Raw genomic sequence first — 9102 nt, 5'->3', positions numbered from 1 at the left:
TAGAAATTTAGCATTATGCATTTATAATACAGAACAATTTGGTCGTTCCACTGCCTCATAATTATATAAAATACATTGTGACAAATACTTGATAATTAAAATCAGAGTTTTTTGACAACTATAAAAAATCCTGTTGAAATCATGCCGTTTTGAGTTGTCATACGCTTCTTAGTAAATAATATTGTGTAATGTTTGGCACAATTTATCACTGTATTTACAAACTGTTTAGGTATTAATGTATTCATTTTTTTTAATGTGTAATATGTTACTTAATCCTAAACTTCTTTTGCAACATTTATATCAGTTATAAATAATTGTCGCGAAACGGCGTATGAAAAAATAAATTTCCCCAAATGAAATTAGTGTATCGGCGATCGAGCGGCCATATTTAAAAGTGTATACTCTTGTCACTGTTCTGACATTAGTTTTCGATGTACGTATTTCATTTTTGTACCAATGTGTTCGCAATAGAATGTTCTAGAAGAACATAAGTATAAAACGTCACATAAGGATGTGTTCGACCAGCAACATATATAAAAACTACGTCGATTATACTCGTCGTGTCAATAATACAATTGTTTTACCACGCTGATTCAATGCCATACTGTTTTCTCAAATAAGCTCTTCGGCTATTAGAGAAAACGTAAATTTCATGGCGAACATTTGTAAACTATCCCCAAGTAGATCTGATCGAAATTGGAATTTATACAAATATTTATTCTCGTGTTGCCCGCCACTGTCACCCTTGAGCAACCAGAAACGGATATACAGTAATAACTAGGCTAACTCATCCTAATCCTTGCACAAGCCCTCCAGAATTTCTTTATTGAAGATCAGCAAAAAATTATTGCGCAGCTCATATTGTACAGTTTAAAAATGAGATTTCCTTGTTCTAAAGGAATGAAAATAACACTGCCTTAATCTCAGTCGATTAAGGCAGTGTCTGGGATGCTCCCAGTGCCCGTGCCTGGTGCTCGTGCACCAGGCACGGGCGATAGTGTACGTTTAATTGTTCTTTTAGTGTAAATAACGGAATAAAATGTAAGACATAGTATGCAGATCTTTTTCCAGATGTCTTTTTTTTTTTTCCTAAAGAAAACTAAGATATTGCGAATTTTGCTTAACATGTACATTAACTATTAACTTTTTGTCGTTATTATTGTTATAATTAAAAGAATTACATCTTGTTTTTTGCTTATGTACAAAACATAGTCTAATAACCACAGTTCGTTACCCTTAAATCATCACAACATAACCAGTTTACTCATGTCATCGCCCCTAAATCAACAAAAACAACCAGTGTATTATTGTAAATAATTATATCTTAAGATTTCTTAGGAATGGTAAGACATTTTTAAGACTCTAACCTTCGTAAGAAGGTATGCTCGTATACGAACTGAACGACCGTGCTTCACAACTAAAACATGGCCACATGAGTTGGATTATTCCGGTAATATTGAACTACTGTTCATTGTTATTAGTTTAACAATACTGTTAGGGAATGTCATAAGAGTTAGGGAATGTCATAAGAGTATTCACAGGGCAACCAAAGATACCCAGCTTCAGGGTACGGGATCTTTGCCCGAAACGCTATGCGTGCTAGTGGCTTTACAATAATAATAATAATTTATTTAGGAAAAATATATACATAGATGCAGAGTTACAGTACAAACATTCTGTTTGATTTATAGATAGAGGTAGTACATACAATACCTAAAGCCACTAGTACGCATAGCGTTTCGGGCAAGATTGTAAAATCATCATTATTCCTATTTTCTCTCTTAACCCCCAGTGTACCTTCTTGTATATTAATAAATAAATAACCAGGGTTTTTTATGCGGCTGTGCTGAAAGCCCGACGTAAAATAAATCATTGTGTCGGAGAACAGGAAGCTACAAATTAGGCTTATATTGAGGTTCCCCCCTCCCCCCTTTCCCCCCAATTACAGGTCTGTCTAACTACCACAAGCTACCACAAGCTACACAAGCTTCACAAAGCTTCCTGGCAATACGTTAGTAATGAATAAATATGATATGTTAGGCTGACCTAACCTAACCTAATCAAACCTAACCAAATCTAACCTAACCAAATCTAACCTAACCAAATCTAACCTAACTTAACCAAACCAAACCTAACCTAACCTAACCTAACCTAACCGATGCTTGGATCGTCGACTTGATTTGGTGTCACCATTTCTTTATTTTCGTCTAATTTCTTTATAAAAAGATACTTTTTCAGATTAAAATTATGTTTTTTCGTGTTGTACATTCAGTACCAACAATATAATGAGTAAATATATCTTATTTATTCATTACTAACATATTGCCAGGAAGCTATGTGAAGCTTGTGTAGCTTGTGGTAGCTTGTAATTAGACAGACCGCCAATTACTGGAGTAAATCAGCCTAGCCTACTTCTTCCTAGCACAACCTAGCCAACACTAGCCAAGCCAAGTCTACCCTTGCCTAGCCTAGCAAACAGCCCTTGAACCCCCTACTGTTAAGACTCTGCTCTCTGATTGTACCTATGACACCTATTATTAATTTCCTTCTGTATCTTTAGCTCCAGTATGTTGTTATATTATGCTGTGCAAATTTAGGACCTGGCCCTCTAGTATCTAACATATATGTATTATTTGATTCCATTCTTGTCTCCTGTCCAGAGAGTACATTTTGAGAGCTTTGAGACGGTCTCAATTATTTAGATGTTGTATCATTTATATGTTTGCTGTTTATGGTCTCTTTATTTCCTCTAATTCAGAGATTTCTCCTGTTCAGAAAGGGGGAGTCAGTACCGAGCAATACTCAAGATGGGACAGCACCAGTTATTGGAATAGTATTAGCATTACTGTGGGTGGGGTCTTTGAATTTTAACATTCTCATAAACCATTCCATTATTTTTCTGGCCGCCACTATATTTGCTCGGTTATGTTCACAAAGTGTGAGGTCGTCAGACGTCGTAATTCTCAGATCTCTTGCATGTTTTTTCCTTCATAAAGTAGGTCTGATTGTGTAGTGTGTTCTTTGTTTCATTTAATTTCCTCGTTTCTACCATACTTCAGCACCTGTAACTTATCACTGTTAAAATCATGTTATTTCTGTTTTTTCAATGTCTCCTACAGTGCCAATTTACTTGTGTCTTCTGTATCATCTGTAGAGTTTCATTGTTCAAATATGTTATAAAATACATGCACCACCATCTTAGTGGTGCATATATGCATTCTACCTTGCATTTATATGCAAGGTAGAAAAATATGCATGAAAAAATATATATGAAAAATATGCATTTTTGTTTTTTTATAATCTAAACTGATGCTATTGTATATCTGTTAATAATTTATTTTTGTTTTGTTTAGGTAAAATTTAAATCAGACAACATTATCAATTGCAACATTACAACATTGTCAACAATTCTATCTGAGAGAACATTACAGCAATGGCTTCCAGTAATTCAAGTAAGTTACATTATAATTGTGATTTGTTTATAATATATACTTTAAATTTTATTTTTGTATGTTATTAATTTTATTTGGTGTAAGTTCATATTATCATTAGATATAGAGTATAAAATCTTAATTTTATTTTGTCAATTTTGTCTGTTAGAATTGCATATCTATTTCAAACTTTATTAATACCACAAAATTTTAGTTAAGTTGAATATTAATTTAATATTATTGGAAGATCAAAAAACTTAGTCAAATAAGTATTTGAGTCCCAATTCAATTATTTGCAGTTCACAAATTGCAATTTTGATTTACATTTAAAATTCCAGGTTATTCTTCTCTTATTTAAACATATTAAATTTGGTTTACTTGTGTAATTAATAAAATCTGGTGCTGTACAGGTTCTCAATAATACAATCACAATTCTCCGCTCAGTCTTCTGTAGCACTGTACTGCTTTGTGGTCTTTCATTATGCTGCTACTGTGTTTTTTGTACCACTGTATTACATTTTAAACATTTTACTCTTTTTTATGATTGCCCAGATTGTCTTTATTTACAGTCCAGAAGAAACCTTTCCAGCAGTGTTGTCCCATCTGCAGTAATGTCATTAGTGTTCGTCGACATTTCTGCAACTGTGGACACAGCTTTATAGATGAAAAGCGTAAGGGTGATGTAGAGCGGGAGGAGAAATATAAGGAAATGGGTCGAAGAGCTGCTAAGCATCAAAACCTTTGCAGATCATTTAAAGCCATGAAAAAATTTGTAAGTATTTCATGCATTCTGTTATTTCTTCAATTAGAATTATATCATATTGTATCACGCTCAAACGCTCATCCGCTCACGGTTCACGCTCGAACGCTCATCCGCTCCTGACGACCCTGCTGCCCCTCCAACTTTATCAGCTGCTCCTTGAGCCCACAACATCCCTAACATGATGTAACAACCCCAGAAGGCAGCTAAGTACCCAGTGACCTAAATGTGACCGAAATATTCGACAAAACCTAACCTACTAGCTCATCTCGACCTCATTAGTGTTGCTCCCTGGAGGAAGCTAACCTGACGTTTGCTGCTGCCATATCAACGAGTATACCCCATCTGCTGCATACATCTCTGCTGCTACCATGCCAAACAATTCTAAGCTCGGCAAGGCCGTAAAGAATGATAGCACACCTATCAGGATGAACCCAACCAGCCAAGCTAGCAACAGGAATAATGCGGCTGTCTCCCCCTTAGGGGCTACCGGGGGGAGTACCGACCCTCCCTGCGTCAACAATAACAAACCTTCCCAGCTGATTGAAGCGTCGTCACTGACTTGAGCCTTACAACAGTTATGTAACCGTATGGAGCAACTTAAACGAGCTGCCTCCCCATGTACTGACTTTAAGCGTCTCGCTGATAATCCATGGCTCAGATTATTGACTCAAATACATGACGACCAAAAGTCTATAATCCGAGAGCAGTCGGACCTGATAATGAAGCTTCAGAGTGATGCTTTGGCCATACACAAGATTAACCAAGATCTGTCTGCCAGAGTCGGCCACCTCGAACAGGAATTAAGCTCTCTTCAGATCTCGGTTACTAACTTTAAACCAGCAGAAACCTCTAAGAAGCAAGAAGAGATGCTACAAAAGTTAGAGAACCATTTTAACTCCCTACAACAGCAACACACTGCAACCCAAGACGAATCAGACCAGCTTAAGCTCCTTGATTCTGTCATCATCTCATCACAGGATTTTCCCTATGAAACTGACAGAGAAGACTGTACTGCCATCGTGATCCAGGAATTGCGTACTAAGTTGAATTATTCAATCGAAGCAAGAGACATTAAGTCAGCTTATAGAGTGGGTGCCAAATCATCTGGTACAAACAACAGAAAGAAAAGGGTGAAGTTAGATAGGTGCTCCCGCAAGTCAGACCTTATCACTACTGCAGTCGCTATGAAATCCAAGGTTTATGTGAACGAATGTCTTACCAGATTCAGACAAAATCTCTTATTTAAACTACGTGGAATTTGCAATAGATCCACTGCTATTAAACATTGTTTTGTGCGCGATGGTAAAATAATAGCTAGGAAGACTGCCTCTGGAAAAACTTATGTCATAACCACTGAAGCACACCTCACTTCTTTCCTGGATGACTGTGGGATATCAGCTGAATAACCAGAACATAATTTGTAGTCTCACATACAACCAAAGTGTACTTAAGCTCTGCCTTTCCTTTCCAAAGGTGTTTATTTTTATTTTTTTATTTTTTATTTTTTTGTTTGTCATCTTTGCCTGTTTTATACTCTTAATTATTTGTTCTTAGTTAATCCCCTTGTCACTAAACCTAGGGCTTTTTATTACCCTGTTAATTAACCATTACTAAGCTAATTATCTTCAAGATCATTTTTTTTTATGATTATCATTTTTCTTATTATTTTTTATTTTTACATTTATATTGTCAGTCTCTACTGATTTTTTGTTTTTTATTTTATGTAACTTCTGTGTCCTCCCTGGCTATCTATTGGATCTTTATTTTACTTCTAAATTGTTACTATTTTATTGTATTTGCTTTTATTCTTGTGTTTTGCTTTATCGTGTATCTTGAATCGTGATCCCTCTGCATCCTATGCACACTGATATTGATCCTGATCAAAATCTTCTGTCTCATATCTACACCAACCAGCACATTGATCATCATTATTGCAAGTATTTCACAGCACACCAGGCTAAAAACAAATTTCAAAATATCTATCTATCACACCTGTCTATCAGTTTATAACCAAAATGTTAGATCACTTGGTAAACATTTTGACGATTTAAATGCATTACTCACAGCAATAGGTACTAACCTATCGTTCATTATTTTAACAGAAACTTGGCTAAATAAAGACTATACCCAACTCTACAACTTAGCTGGTTATAAAGCCATTCATAACTGTAGGCCTAATAAAAAAGGTGGTGGCACAGCTATATATTACCGAGATACATTTATCTGCAACAGTGTTATTAGTGACAGAGATGACTACTGTGAATATACTTTTGCTCAGTTTACAATTAAATCCCTTAAATCTTCTTTGACTATTGGAGCCATCTATAGATTTCCCAATACTAACATAGCTTCTTTTTCAGACAACCTAAGGAATCTTATTATAAACAACAATCTCAACAAAAACCACTTCATTCTGGGAGGAGATTTTAATATTGACCTGGGTCAACAAAATTGCTCTCAAGTTGACTATTTCCTTAACAGCATGAACTCCTGTATGCTAATTCCCACAATCACCAAACCTACCCGAGTCACTCAAACATCAGCCACTACCTTGGACCACATATGGACAAACATAACAGCTCCCCTTGTATCTGGTATAATCTACGACAGAACAACTGACCACTATCCTACCTTTCTCACAGCGAACATGGACATAACACCACCAAAAAGCAAGAAACTTTCATTTAGGCTACACAGTGAATCAGCTTTAGACAATCTTACAGAGGCACTTTACAATATTAACTGGGATTCTGAATTCAATAATACCCATGATATAAATTCATTAGCTAACCTCTTCATCTCCAAAACTCTAAGCCTCTACAACATTCATTGTCCCCTTCTTACCAAGCAAGTAACTGACAAAAGATTAAACAATCCATGGCTCACAAGTGGCATTCTCAACTCAATCAACAAGAAACATGAATATGAAAAGAAAGTTAGGATTGGCCTAGTTTCAAAGGAAGTAGCTAAAAGGTACTCATCAATGCTTACCAGTATCATAAGAAAGGCAAAACTTGCATATTATGTGAATAGATTCAATGAAGCAAAAGGCAACATGAAAAGCACTTGGAAAACTATCTCTAGTATCCTAGGAACTAAACAACACTCACATAACCAAATAAAACTCTACAAGGATGGGGGTATACCGTCAACTGACTTAGAAATGGCAAATGAATTTAATAGTTTCTTTTCATCGGTTGGTGCTAATCTTGCCAGTAAAATCCCACAGACTCAGACACATATTAACACATATCTCTCAGGCAGCTATCCAAACTCTCTTCTCCTTTCACCAATCAGCCCGGCAGATGTTGTGTCCATCATACATTCTCTAAAAACCAAGGCAGGGAACACCAGTGAAATTCCGTCCATTGTGTACAAGAGAGCCTCCCATGCCCTTGCCCCACCCATAGCACTACTGTTCAACAAATCTATAGAGTATCACACCTTCCCTGATATCCTCAAAAAAGCAAGAGTAACGCCAGTCCATAAAGGAGGCAATCCGGCGGACATAAACAATTATAGACCAATATCAAATCTACCCATTCTATCAAAAATATTTGAAAAAATTATTTACAAACAGCTCTATTCCTACCTCGTAAAATTCGACATACTCAGCCCCTGCCAGTTTGGCTTCCGGTCCCAAAAGAGCACCAATGATGCAATCAATAGTCTCCTTGACATTGTCTACTCAGCCCTTGACAAAAATGAGTTTCCGCTTGGACTCTTCATTGACCTAAGAAAAGCCTTTGATACTGTTAATCACAACTACCTCTTACTTAAACTCCAGCATTATGGAATCCGAGGCCTTGCCCTTGACTACATCCGATCCTATCTTAGTGACAGACACCAATATGCAACCATCAATGATACAACTTCTTCCACTCTACCAATTACCGTTGGAGTGCCACAGGGCAGCATCTTAGGACCTCTTCTATTTCTTATATATATAAACGATCTGCCTAATGTCTCTAATATTCTCAAACCTATATTGTTTGCTGACGATACTACCCTTATCTACTCAAACCTCAACCCACATACACTAAATAATGTTGTGAATAATGAATTAAAAAAAGTCCACTTATGGATGTCAACGAACAAACTAACATTAAACATCGAAAAGACTTACTACATCTTATTTGGAAGCAAATCATCAAATGCAATTCAGCTACAGATAGACAACATTAACATCAGTAATAAAAATGATGGCAAGTTTCGTGGCCTATTCCTAGACAAGAGACTCAACTTCAGCACCCACATTCAACACATAACTAAGAAAGTCTCTAAGACAGTTGGTATACTCTCCAAAATCAGATATTATGTTCCTAACTCTGCTCTCCTCTCACTATATTATGCACTAATCTACCCCTATCTTAATTATGGTATCTGTGCATGGGGGTCTACCACTGCAAACCACCTTAAGCCCATCATCACACAGCAAAAATCTGCTATCAGAATAATAACTAACTCTGCTTTCAGACAACACTCAGCTCCCTTGTTTAAATCCCTAAACTTGCTAAATATTAACTCCCTCCACACATTCTCTTGTGTCAACTACATTTACAAAACCCTGTTCTTAAATGCAAACCATGCTCTGAAACTCTCCCTGGACAGATGTAATAGGACCCATTATCACCACACCAGAAATAAATATCTCTTTGATATCCCAAGGGTCAAACTTAATCTGTGTAAACACTCTATGCAAATTAAGGGACCTAGTCTATGGAACTCACTCCCTAGTGAATTGAAAAACTGTAAAACTTTTGCCTTATTTAAAAGCAAAACCAAAAAGTACCTAACTTCACCTATTTTGTTTCCTACACTGAGCTTTAAATTTGCTCTGTACCTAGTGTTACCCAATCTCCTAATTTTTATGTAATATCAAACAACCTTATCATTGTGTTCATTGCT

Source organism: Procambarus clarkii, chromosome 29, assembly GCF_040958095.1.
Source record: "Procambarus clarkii isolate CNS0578487 chromosome 29, FALCON_Pclarkii_2.0, whole genome shotgun sequence".
Classification (NCBI taxonomy): domain Eukaryota; kingdom Metazoa; phylum Arthropoda; class Malacostraca; order Decapoda; family Cambaridae; genus Procambarus; species Procambarus clarkii.
This window is presented reverse-complemented; position numbering follows the sequence as displayed.